This window comes from Urocampus carinirostris, chromosome 8 (genome assembly GCF_059441175.1).
Source record: "Urocampus carinirostris isolate Australia breed hairy pipefish chromosome 8, RoL_Ucar_1.0, whole genome shotgun sequence".
Taxonomy (NCBI): Eukaryota; Metazoa; Chordata; class Actinopteri; order Syngnathiformes; family Syngnathidae; genus Urocampus; species Urocampus carinirostris.
Genome location: NC_142356.1, coordinates 43,329,833 through 43,343,267, shown reverse-complemented (window position 1 = coordinate 43,343,267; position 13,435 = coordinate 43,329,833). Strand labels below are relative to the sequence as shown.

Sequence of the window (13,435 nt, the reverse complement as noted above, 5' to 3'; positions counted from 1 at the left end):
ACTTTTGTATTGTTTTGTTTATTGAATGCAGGTACGTGTGAAAGTTATGTTCATTGTTATTATCGAAGTTTCATTATTAATGTGCTCGCATGTTGTCTGCTTGCCGTAGCTAGTGTGCCCGCTTTGAGACTGGGAGGTCGCTGGTTCGCGCCTCGGCCGAGTCATACCTAATTGGTATAATGGCGGCGCCCTCTGTTGGCTGCGGCTGCATCGACTCGCGACAACGGGTCAGGTGTATCGACATTTCTTTCTGTGTACATTGTTACAAAGAATGACAATACAAAGGAAATTATTATTATTATTATTATTATTAAGTGAGATTGTAAGCGTTGGAGATAATTGCAGTCGTGAACAGAGGCCCCTGACTTTTGTATTGTTTTGTTTATTGAATGCAGGCAATAAACCCAGAGATTGTGAAACCTTGTGTCGTGCATGAAAGAGGGTCGCTACACTGGTGCCGTGACTACACAACTGGATCATTTTGATCAGCCTCTGAGCAGATACCGGCGTTGCTGCATATTCTTCTTGTGTCCACTAGAGGGTACTGTTGCACTGCATTGGCGCTTTGATTTCGTTTTATGTATTTGTGCCACTGTGCATTTGCTATCAATACGTAAATTATTAGTTCATTTCTGGTTTTTATTTTTTCCCTTTTTTATTTTCAATTCTTTGTATTACTGAAAGTATAATGGCTGAAGGATATAGTAGTCAAAATGGCGATTTTCAGGGCTTTTCTATTGGCAGGGGTGTTCATTTTAATGGTTTGAATGCAAACACACTTACTAGTGGGTATGGAAGTGAAGGTGTAGGTGGTCTCCAAGAACATGTTAGTGATGGGAGGGACAGGGGGCGTGGTATGAGCCCAAACTGGTCTCCAAGTGAACAGTTCTTGAGGGAGAGTGCACAGACTTCAACCCCAATGAGTGATAATATTGCCCTGCAACACCTGACTGACATGGTAGGCCGAATTGGAGAGCAGATAGGCAACTCAGTATTGGCTAGTCTGCTCTCTTCTGGTTTCATTGATCGCACACATGCACATGACACCCCAATGACTGGAAAAGCAGCGACTGTTATGACTAAAGACGACCCTAGACCACATAACACAACGCAGGAAAACACTACACCGGTAATTGTCCATGTCAAGACTGAACGTGAAATTGTGACTTTCAGGGGAAATGGTTCTGACAAGTGTTCAATTCAAGAATGGATCACCATGACTAAAGCCCAGCTTCGGAAACAGTCTTATACAACAGCTGATAAAGCAGATGAGATACTAAGCAGGCTTTTAGGGAGGGCAAGAGACGTTGTCAGAGTAGCTCTCAGGAGTGATGAGGCACTTGATGTGAGGCAAGACCCAGATATCATTTACGACATTCTAATACGATACTTTAGTCATTCCTCGTCAACTCTCCCGTTGCAAGATTTTTACACCACGCTACCCACGCCAAAGGAAAATCCAGTTGACTACTGGATCAGACTAAACAAAGCAGCAGACACTGCTGATGAGGGTTTGCGTCGCTTGGGCAGAAAAATGGAAAACCTTGGCGGGGAAGTGGCACAAATGTTTGCAAAGTACTGTCCTGATCCACAGCTATCGAACATTTTCAGATGCAAGCCTGTTAATGAGTGGACCTCTAAGGACGTTCAACTCAGGATAGATGAGTATCAAAGGGAATCAGGGGCGTCAACTAGGTCTTGCAGTGTCCCTCCACTGAAGAATTACCCGACTGCAGTGCTTGACAGTGAATCTTCTTGTTGTTCCTACTCTGGCTCTATAGAGACGGGTCTCCAGTCCATTTGTCCCCACCATGTTAACCCCAATCCATATACAGATTTTTCGTGTGTTCGACAGCATGCCCAGCGCCCACAGCATGTCTCACCGCCTGTCCGTATCCCACCACAGCATGTCCCACCACAGCATGTCCCACAGCCTGCTCAGAAAGATGACAGTGATGTCCTTGGCCGAATGATGAGCATGCTAGAGAGAGTTTTGTCTAGAGTGGAGCCACGCAATCCTGAGCGTATTCAGAGGCGCTTAAGTGCTTTCAACTCCCCTCCATGTAAGGTGTGTGGTGGCGCTGATCACTCCACTTTATATCATTGCAAATTGAATAATCTGTGTTTCAAGTGCCTAGCCCCTGGTCACTCTAAGCAGCATTGCCCCAACAAAGTTTCTCCCCAAATCAGTTCAGTTTCGGGAAACTAGCTGACCTGTATTCAGAGGGAGGCCGTACAGGTCAAAATGAGTTCTCCCACCCATTTGATCTCAATTTCAATTCAGTTTTTAATTCTGACACGTTCACACAATCTCAGTTGCCTAATATTGTTTATCAAAACACACATACTGTAGGGGGCAGCGATAGTTTGTTTTATGTACCAGTTAGAGTGGGGAGCAGTATGACTTTGGGGGGGATGTTGGATAGTGGCTCCATGGCCTGTACCGTGAGTGAGACTGCTCTGCGTAAGATGCTCTCTGTTGGAGCAGTACGTACAGAAGACGAATTTTCCACCAACGTGACACTCATTGGTGTTGGGGGTCGACGAGTGTGCCCAAAGTCAGCTTTCAACATCCATATGGAAATCAATAACTGTAAAATGATTGTGCCAACAATTGTTGTTGAGGGGCAACCTGATGACCTAATCATTGGAACTAATGTTATCAGAAACATATTGCATGAGTCAAAGAAGTTTAGTCCGTACTGGACAGCAATCTCTGCTCCATCATCCACTAATGCTGAAACGGAGCAATTTCTTTCAATGCTAGCTGGCTTGCATAGATGGAGTGGTGGTGAAATGCCCGAGAAGATAGGCACAGTGCTCTGCAATTCAGCCACATGCCTTGAGCCTGGCCGTGAGTACCTCTTGTGGGGGAAGCTGTCAAAAACTGCACGAGTATCTCCTGGGAGCGCAGCGATGACAGAACCTACGTCGGCACGATCTGCCCCCAAGGGTCTAATGGTCGCCAGAATCGTCACACCTCTGTGGGCAGATGGATGGGTTCCACTGAAGGTCATGAATGTCACAGAATATCCGCTGTTTTTGAGACGCAATGCAAAGCTGGCTGACTTTGTGCCTTGTGTTGCTTTGGAGGATCTAGACCTGGTCAGTGGCCATCAGAGTACTTCCGTTGTGCAATTGCCTCCTGTCTGCTCTGATGTAAGTAATGCTGAGGAGAAGCTACAGTCTATTGGCCTGGGTGAACTAGATGTTGGCTGTTGTGATGCATCGTCTGAGTGTAAAGACAAGTTGTCAGAGCTGATCATTCACTACCAAGACATCTTCTCGCGTAATCACCTTGACTGCGGAAAGGCGAAGGACTTTGTTCACAGAATCCATCTGGTTGACCAAAAGCCGTTCAGACTCCCTTTCAGACGTGTGCCACCGAGTCAGTATCAAAAATTACGCCAAGTCTTGAATAAAATGGAAGAGAAAGAGATCATTCGAAAGTCGACAAGTGAATATGCTTCACCTTTAGTTCTCATCTGGAAGAAGAATGGTGATATGCGTGTGTGCACTGACTTTAGGTGGTTGAACAAGAGGACTCTGAAAGACGCTCATCCTCTGCCACATCAGGCTGATTGCTTAGCAGCACTTGGTGGCAACTCCTTCTTCAGTACAATGGACTTGACGTCTGGGTTTTACAACATGCCTTTACACGAAGATGATAGGAAGTACTCAGCGTTCACTACGCCTATGGGGCTTTATGAGTACAACAGGTTGCCACAGGGGCTCTGTAATAGCCCAGGGAGTTTCATGAGGATGATGACTTCCATTTTCGGGGACCAAAACTATTTAAGTCTGCTATGCTACTTGGACGACATTTTAGTTTTTGCCCCTGATGAAAGTTCTGCACTCAGACGTCTTGAAATGGTGTTCAGCAGACTCCGTGCCCACAATCTGAAACTGGCCCCCAGGAAATGTCACTTTTTAAGGAAATCTGTAAAATTCTTGGGCCACATTATTGATGAACTTGGAGTGTCTACCGATCCAGAAAAAGTTGAAAGTATAAGCAAAATGACTGTGGTGGACTTGATGGAGTCGGATGGAGCGACACCTTCTGAGAAACGTGTACGGTCTTTCTTGGGCATGTTAAATTTTTATCAACACTTCATTCCGGGGTATTCGACACTCGCAAAGCCCTTGTTTTATCTGCTGGCTGGCCAGAAACAGAAGAAAGGCAGAAAGCCCAAATGCACTGTAGTGGGCCGCAAACTGAAATCAGGTGACTGGACTGCTGACCACGACCAGGCATTTACAGACCTCAAAAAGGCCCTTATCCATTCTGTGGTTTTGGCTCATCCAGACTTTAGTCGTCCATTTTTGCTGTCGACTGACGCCTCACTGGATGGCCTTGGAGCCGTTTTGTCCCAGGTACGTGAAGGTGACACAGTGGCTAGGCCAATTGCGTTCGCTAGCAAGTCTTTGACCCGGTCACAGAAGAACTACCCAGCTCACCGTTTGGAATTTCTTGCACTGAAGTGGGCTGTGTGTGAGAAGTTTAGCCATTGGTTGAAAGGCCATGAGTTTACCGTCTGGACTGACAATAATCCACTTACACACATTATGACTAAACCCAAATTGGACTGTTGTGAGCAAAGATGGGTGTCAAAGCTGGCCAGTTACAATTTTGAAATCAAATATGTGCCTGGTCCCAAAAACACGGTTGCTGACGCTCTCAGCCGTGTCCCTTTTTGTCAGAATGTTGGCCACAGACTAGTCAGTGAACCTCTTCATGATCTCACTGCGGAAGCTGCGGTTTTGTCTGATACAGCCGTCCAACAGACTCTCAGAGACTCTACAGATCAGCCTGTCATGGCAGAGAAGCTGTCCCCTTCTATAGCTACAAATGTCCAGTCATTACTCGTGTCGGCCCAGACTGTATCCAATCAAGAAGTTGCTGCTGTTGTCCAGTCACACACTGAATGGGCCTCCGGTGCGAGAACTCGTGCAGCTCAACTGATAAGCCACATGCCCCACCTTATTCCAGATACACTACCCAGTCTGCCTGCCTTCTCTATGACGGCAGTAGCTCAGGAGGTAGAGCGCTTGTCTTGGGATCAAGGGATTCCAGTTCAAATCCCGGCTCCTCCGTGTTACATGTCGAAGTGTCCTTGGGTAAGACACTGAACCCCTACTACCCCCAATAAGCAGGTTAGCGCCTTACATGGCTGCAAGGCCGCTATTGGGAAATGTGGAGCACATTGTAAAGCGCTTTGAGAAGTCATTGACTTGAAAAGCGCTATATAAAATGCAGATAATTTCATTTCATTTCATGACCTGCGAGAGGCTCAGTCCAGGGACAGAGTTTTGTCTCGTCTTCGGTTTTATGTGGAACGGTCTCGAAGACCGTCTAGACGTGAAAGGGCACACGAGACAAGTCAAGTTCTGGGCCTCCTGAAGCACTGGGATAAGTTTGTTCTGAGTGATGATGTTTTGTACAGAGTATCCCGTAATCAGATTTCAAATGCAAAACGCCATCAGTTAGTGGTCCCTGATTGCCTGAAGGCCGAAGTTTTAAAAGGGGTGCATGACAGTGCGGGCCATCAAGGCCAGTCAAGAACCCTGAGCATCGCCAGACAGAGATTCTTTTGATTGCATATGGACAGAGATGTGAGGATGCATGTTCGTCAATGTCAGCGTTGCATAGTCAGCAAAGTCACTGAGCCTGCAGGGAGGGCCCCTCTGGAAAGCATTGCCACTTCCCGCCCATTGCAACTTGTTTGTATTGATTTCTGGTCCGCTGAAGATTCACACAACAAATCTGTTGACGTATTAGTGATAACAGACCATTTCACCAGATTGGCACAAGCTTTTCCATGTAGAGACCAGTCAGCCAGGCAAGTAGCTAAAGTTCTATGGGAAAAGTATTTTTGTGTTTATGGCTTTCTGGAGAGGATCCACAGTGATCAAGGCCCAAGCTTTGAGAGCAATTTGGTCGCAGAACTTTTACAATTGTCTGGGGTGCGTAAGTCACATACTACCCCGTACCATCCGATGGGAAATGGAAGTGTTGAGCGTTTTAATCGTACTTTGGGCAATATGATCAGAGCTCTGCCCCCTGAATCAAAGCAGGACTGGCCAAGACGTTTACAAACACTCACATTCTTGTACAATTGCACTGCTCATGAAACTACTGGATATGCACCATTTTACTTGATGTTTGGGAGAGTTCCTCGCCTCCCAGTCGACACTCTGTTTGGGAACATTTTGTCTGACCCTGACATTACCACCTACGGCAGATATGTTGCAAAACTGTCTGAAGACCTGAGGGAGGCTATGTCAATTGCTCAGGAACATGCAAAAAAGGAACAAGGCAGACAGACTCGACTCTATAACAGGGCAGCAAAAGGGCCGTCAATTGGAGTTGGAGATAGAGTCCTTGTGGCGAACAAAAATGAGAGGGGCAAGCGAAAATTGGCTGATAGGTGGGAGTCTACCATCTACACTGTTATTGAGATGAACCCTCAAACACACACATTCAAAATTCAAGACACCATCACAGGGAATGAGAAGGTTGTTCACCGTAACCTGCTGATGTTGGTTAACTTTCTCCCAGTTCAAGACCAGCCCTCTATCCAGTCTGATTTGTCTTTGTCCTCTGCACAATCATCTGCCTCTGTTTGTTCTTCACTGACCAGTCCCACTGTCTCCGAAGAATCTCATGCTCGAGTGCCTGCTCAGCTAAACCGGTCTGGATGTGCGGCAGATGATGCGCAGAGTCTTGTAAGCATCTCAGGCCCTGACAACTACACAGATCTCACGCCTGCGTCTGGGGAGAGAACCAGAGAGTGGGTGCATGGGCTGAACTCTGAAAGTTCTGATCACTCTGGTCATTCCTTGACCACTCATACTCACGACACTGCTGTTAGGGATGACATTTCGACTCTTAGTGAGCATGATCATGTTCAATCTGTAGTGGCTGCTGTCTCTGGAGGTAACGTTAGCCACACTGATCAACCAGAGTCTGCACCACACCGCACTACACGCCTGGGTCGTGTTATACGACCAGTCAACAGGCTTCTTCACACTATGGCTAGACAAGATGTCACCAGACACCTACAGTGTAATGTTTAGACTATGCGTAACACAGTAGTTCGAGCTCTTGGGGCATGACATTTTTTCCCTTTAAAATTCTTCTGAAATAACTTGGTTTTGGAGAGAATGTTTTGTGCTTATTTATGTCTTATATATGTCTTGGGTGAATGTGGAATGTGTAAGGCATTCTATAGCCGGTGGCTGGTTCAGAGAATTTTCTCTGTCCACTGCATCCTTAAAGGATACTTCTCAAGTCGGTCCTAATATGTGTGACCCAATGACTACTGTTAGATATTGATTTGATTTTATAACCAAGTGTCAGATTTTGTCCAGAATTCGGTGGGGGTGGGTGTAACAGAGTTGAAATTTGATTGTTTTGAATGTTTTTTTGAATTCTCACAAAATCTGTGTTTTTGTTGTATTACTGTTAATATTCCGGTACCTCATTCAGTTGTTAAGTCATGGGCGTCTGCGACTGTTTTTTTCGTTTGGCACTTTATGGGCTTCAGCGCTTGCCGTAGCTTAAGTGAGTTTGTAAGCGTTGAAGGTAAGATGTGCCCAATATCAGTTGGATTAAAAAAAATGCATATTTTGCTAGACATTTGAGCTGCTTTCGAAATTATTTTTGTATATAAAGATATACAAGTTGTTCTAAATGATGTATATTAAAAAAGCACTAAATAAGAAGTTAAGCAATACAGCTTGAAATGAAGATGCAACGTGTTTTGATGCAAACACGCCACTAGGTGCGGCCTGTTGAGTGATGACCCGTTCTTTTGTATCTTTAATATTTTAGATAATTGCAGTCGTGAACAGAGGCCCCTGACTTTTGTATTGTTTTGTTTATTGAATGCAGGTACGTGTGAAAGTTATGTTCATTGTTATTATCGAAGTTTCATTATTAATGTGCTCGCATGTTGTCTGCTTGCCGTAGCTTAAGTGAGTTTGTAAGCGTTGAAGATAATTGCAGTCGTGAACAGAGGCCCCTGACTTTTGTATGGTTTTGTTTATTGAATGCAGGCAATAAACCCAGAGATTGTGAAACCTTGTGTCGTGCATGAAAGAGGGTCGCTACACTACCAATCCCTTAAAACGCATCCAAACATCCCACTATCCTTTCACGACACCTATCCACTCATTCCTATTACCAAGGGTTCTATATTCCACTACATTTAGACCTTTTTCCTCCAGTGCACTCATAACACCATCATCCATGTAAATCGCGGCCTTCCTCTTTGTCTCCTTCCATTTACTTCTGCTCTGTAGAGCCGCTTCAATATTCGCTCCTCATCCATCCCTCTCCATGTGTCCAAACCAACCAAGTACTCTCATATCCAGACGCTTGCTCAGTTCCACTACTACTCCAGTCCTGTCTCTCACTATTTCATTTCTCAATCTATTCAATCTTGTCACTCCTAACATACTCCTCAAACACTTCATCTAAAAAATATTCAATTTCCTTCTCAAATCTGCGTTCACGCTCCAATTGACTACTCTTGAAGTTGAACTTCCGGGGTGAGAGGACGCTGGCGTGTATGTCGCCGCTTCTCACTCCAAAACTTCTCCAAAACTTTTCCAAAAGTTTTTCGAAGCTCAGATACTTTTTCTGATCTTTCTTTTGCCCTTCTGTTTTGGACTGTGGGTACTTTGGTTGATGTAACCTGATCAAACCCTCGTAACTTAGCCCACGGGCTAACGCCGGTAGCTTAAACATACCAGCTGTCACTGCACCGGCCTCTCTCCCTTGTCATGGCGTGCCAAAACCTCACCGCTTTTGGATTATTTCTGATACTCCTAACGTTCTGCCATCATCCAGTGACAGGATTGCTCCACTATTCTGTCGCGGATCTTCTCCGGATCCGGTGGATTGCACTGGGGCCTCCGCCACCGGAGCTGCTCCACCATCCTGACATCGCTCGCCTGCCTCGACGCCGCTACAGTCACCGCGGATCGCGCAGACACGTCGAGTATAAAAACCCTGGCTCAATCACCTCGACCTGGTCCACATCTCGACGCCCTCCCATAAACTGCGGCCGTAGGGCTAACTGCCATACATTAGCCCGCCTAGCTAGGTCGGCTAACAGCACTGCCGCCGTCAAACAAGACACCTCCGCCGTCAACTTTGGATTACTGAACGTCCGCTCACTCAGGAACAAGGGCCACCTCATCCAAGACGTCCTCGCCGAACGAAAACTCGACTTCCTCATTTTAACAGAAACCTGGCAACAAACAAACGACTTCGCTGCTCTGAATGACTCCACTCCTCCCGGCTTTGTTTACATCTGCCGTCCCCGTGGCAACGGCCGTGGAGGAGGTCTCGCGGTAATTCACCGCGAGAAGTGGAAAGTCTTGCCTGTCTCCGTCACTGCATCGACTTGCTTTGAATGCCTGGTGTTTAAGCTCCCTGGACCCAGGCCAACCATTATTGCTACAATTTATCGCCCCCCAAAGCCACATAGTGATTTTATCAATGAATTCTCCAGCTTAATTACACATTTATCCACTCTCTCGCCAAATTTAATTTTATTGGGAGATTTCAATATTCACATGGACAACCCCAACCTGCCACTCACCCGAGACTTCACATCCTGCCTGGAGAGCCTCGGGATACACAGCCTTATTGACTTCCCCACCCACATTAAAGGCCACACATTGGACTTGGTCTGCTGCTCTGGCCTCTCTACTTCCAAGCCCACTGCCGACGTCTTTCCTGAATCTGATCATGTCCTCCTCACTTTTAACACCGTACTCTGTCTCTCTACTGTCAAAACCTCCCGTCTCATTTCTTTTCGTAATACCAAAAATATCAACATTGACACCCTCTGCTCCATTATTGACCGTTCCCCACCCCCAGAAGCTCTCTCAAGCCCGGATGACCTCACCACTCACTACAATGCCTGCCTCACAAATATTCTAAATTCTCTTGCCCCCCTGAAAACCAGGACTGCCTCATTCTCCACATCTGCCCCCTGGTTTACACCCGCTCTTCGGTCAATGAAATCAAAGAACCGCCAACTCGAGCGACTCTATAAGAAAACCGGCCTCACCATCCATAAGGACATGTACATTACCCATACTGCTAAATACAAGGACCAAATTGCACAAACCAAATCCAGCTACTACTCCGGCCTCATCCTTTCCAGCGAAGGAAATTCAAGAACTCTCTTCTCTGTCATGAACAAAATCCTCCAGCCACCAAATTCTCTCCCCCTCCACCTGTACTCCACAGCAACCTGCAACTCCATAATGGAGTACTTCAATCACAAAATCCTTAAGATTCATCACCAACTTCATCAAAACCTGTCTGCTCCCTCCCCATCTGAATTTCCTTCTCCTTGTCACTTCTTCTCCAGTTTTGCTCCACCCACGACTGCTGAATTATCCAACCTCATACTCAAATCCAAGCCCACCACTTGCCAGCTCGATCCCCTCCCTTCATCCCTTGTTAAATCCTGCCTCCCTTCCCTGCTTCCTCTCATATCTGCCATTATCCACTCCTCACTCTCTTCTGGTATTGTCCTATCACTTTTCAAAACCGCTGCTGTTACCCCTACGCTGAAAAAACATGGTGCTGACCCCAACAACTTTGACAACCTCCGCCCCATCTCCAACCTTCCATTTATTTCAAAAATCCTTGAAAAAACTGTTGCTGCTCAACTCCACTCGCACCTGTCCCTCCACTCTCTCTATGAGCCTTTTCAGTCTGGTTTCCGCCCCCGCCACAGCACAGAGACTGCCCTAATCCGTATTGTAAATGATCTCCTCATAGCATCTGACTCCGGTTTAGTCTCCATCCTCATCCTCCTAGACTTGAGCGCCGCCTTCGACACAATCTCTCACCCTATCCTCCTCAATAGACTCTCCTCCATTGGTCTCACCCATACTCCCCTCAGTTGGTTCCATTCCTACCTCACTGGCCGTACTCAGTTTGTCCAGCTGAAATCCTTCACCTCAAAGCCCTCCCTAGTCACCACAGGTGTTCCCCAGGGATCTGTCTTAGGTCCTCTTCTCTTCATCGTCTACCTCTTGCCTCTTGGTCATATCCTCCGCAAATTTAATATCCACTTTCACTGCTTTGCTGATGACACCCAACTCTACCTCTCCTGCAAACCAAACTCCATACTCCCACCTCCCTACCTCACCTCTTGCCTTTCCGAACTCAAAACATGGTTCACAACAAACTTTCTTAAATTAAATGCCAATAAAACAGAATTCCTCCTTCTTGGCACCAAATCCACTTTATCCAAAGTAAACAATTTCTCTCTCAACATTGACAGCTCCTTAGTGTCCCCCTCCCCCCAGGTCAAGAGTCTGGGTGTCATCCTGGATAGCATGCTTACCTTCCACTCACATATCAACACCATCACCCGCACTGCTTATTTCCACCTCCGCAATATTACCAGACTCTGCCCTTCCCTCACCCCCCGCACCACTGCTATTCTCGTCCACAGTCTTGTCACATCCCGCCTTGACTACTGTAATGCTCTCCTCTTCGGCCTTCCTCAAACGTCCCTCCATAAAATTCAGCTGGTTCAAAACGCCTCTGCTCGCATCATCACAAAAACATCTTCCCAGCAGCACATCACCCCCGTTCTCCAACAGCTACACTGGCTTCCTATTCAGCATCGCATCAGCTACAAACTGATCCTATATACATATATGGCCTTTCACAACCTGGCTCCTCCTTACCTGTCCGACCTTCTCCAGGTGCACGTCCCCACTCGCTCCCTCAGATCCTCGTCCTCCCTCCGAGTGTCAGTGCCCCCTCCCCATCTGAGCACCATGGGAGCCAGAGCCTTCAGTTGCGCTGCTCCCAAGCTTTGGAACAATCTACCTCCGGACCTCCAAAACTGCACACCTCTCTCCACTTTTAAGTCTCGTCTAAAAACACACCTGTTCAGGACTGCCTACAACACATAGCTTCTCCATTTCCTATGTTTTTATGATTTTATGTCTTGTTTTTATTTATTATTTCACTTACAACTTTTTAAATTGTATTTTTTTTTCATTGTCTGTACAGTGTCCTTGGGTGGCCTGAAAGGCGCTTTTAAATAAAATGCATTATTATTATTATTATGCATTATTAATTATCTGCACCATACAACACAGTTGGCACAACCACACTTTCATACACTCCTCTCTTTACATCCATAATCATACTCTTGTTACTCATCACTCTCCTCAGAGCATCCAAAACCTTGCATCCTTGATTCACTCCACCAACTGCAGCCACATCACAACCCAAGTACCTAAAGCTTTCAACTTATTCAACACCTTAATTTCAACACCATACCCACTCCCTCCTGTGAACACTTCATCACCTTACTCTTCCCAACATTCACACATAACTTACGCCTGTCACACACTCTTCCAAACTCCATTACCAACCTTCTCGATGTTTCCTCAGAATCAGCCACAAGCGCTGTCATCTGCAAATAACAACTGGCTTACCTGCCACACCGTTCCACTCTTATCCATCATCTCCACACCTCTGCCAAATAATCTTGCATTCACCTCTCTCACCACACCAACCATGTACACATACAGCCATGGCAACATCACACAACCCTGTCTCACACCAGTCAACACAGGAAACCACTCACTAGTCTCGCTCCCTACTTTTACACATGCTCTGCTGTTCACATAAAAACTCTTCAATGCTTCCAACAACTTTCCACCCACTCCAGAGATTTTTCATCTTGAATAGTTGAAAAGTTTCACGTAAGTATCTCGTACGATTGGCGAACGGTAAGTGCCGTGTGTAATTGTTTATCGTCGCACTACTGCCGATCGCCAGTGAGAGGCAAACCCTACCCCGGCCGCTAAGATGCTAAGACGACTCTCGGCAGGTAAGTATGGGTTGTTGTAAAGGTTGCTCCCGCTTCCGTAGGCAGGTAGCCCTTCTAGAGGAACGTGTCCGTGAGCTAGAGCAGTTTAAAAGGAAAATGTTAGGTGCTGCAGACACCACTGCTAGTGTGGGTTGTAACAAACCTGCTAGTCCGGTTAGCATTAGCCCTAAGCGGCATGCTAATCGTGGTGAGCCAATCCAGATACATAAAAAGTTCAGCCCCCTAGCTAGTCCCACTCCACCCTGGTCTACGGGCTCCCACACCCTAGTTATAGGTGACTCCATCACCCGTAACATAAAGCTTAGCATCCCAGCCACGGTTATGTGTATCTCTTGGGCCAGAGCACCTGACATTGAGGCTAATTTGAGGGAGCTGACATGCAAATCTAGAAACCAGGACAGGGCTAGTGTTACACTGATATAGTCACAATTGTTTTACAGTCTTGCTGCTGCCGATCGCTGGTAAGGGGAACCCCTCCCACGGCTGCTAAGACGCTGTTCGGATTCCGACTGCTCACAAGTGAGTATGGGTTGGTGTAAAGGTTGCTC

The 13,435-nt window shown here is 46.4% G+C and overlaps 1 protein-coding gene across 4 annotated transcripts in view; it reads left to right on the top strand.

Annotated features, from left to right (window-relative positions):
* Positions 1-13,435, top strand: part of LOC148361950 (uncharacterized) — a 294,325-nt gene that overhangs the window by 45,370 nt on the left and 235,520 nt on the right. Inside the window, exon 2 of one of the 4 annotated variants that reach the window (XR_015851173.1) lies at positions 13,328-13,406. The exons of the other annotated variants lie outside the window; for them this stretch is intronic. The gene's annotated coding sequence lies outside the window, so the exon portion shown is untranslated. Of the gene's footprint in view, positions 1-13,327; positions 13,407-13,435 lie in introns of those variants that run through there. 4 annotated transcript variants of the gene reach the window in all.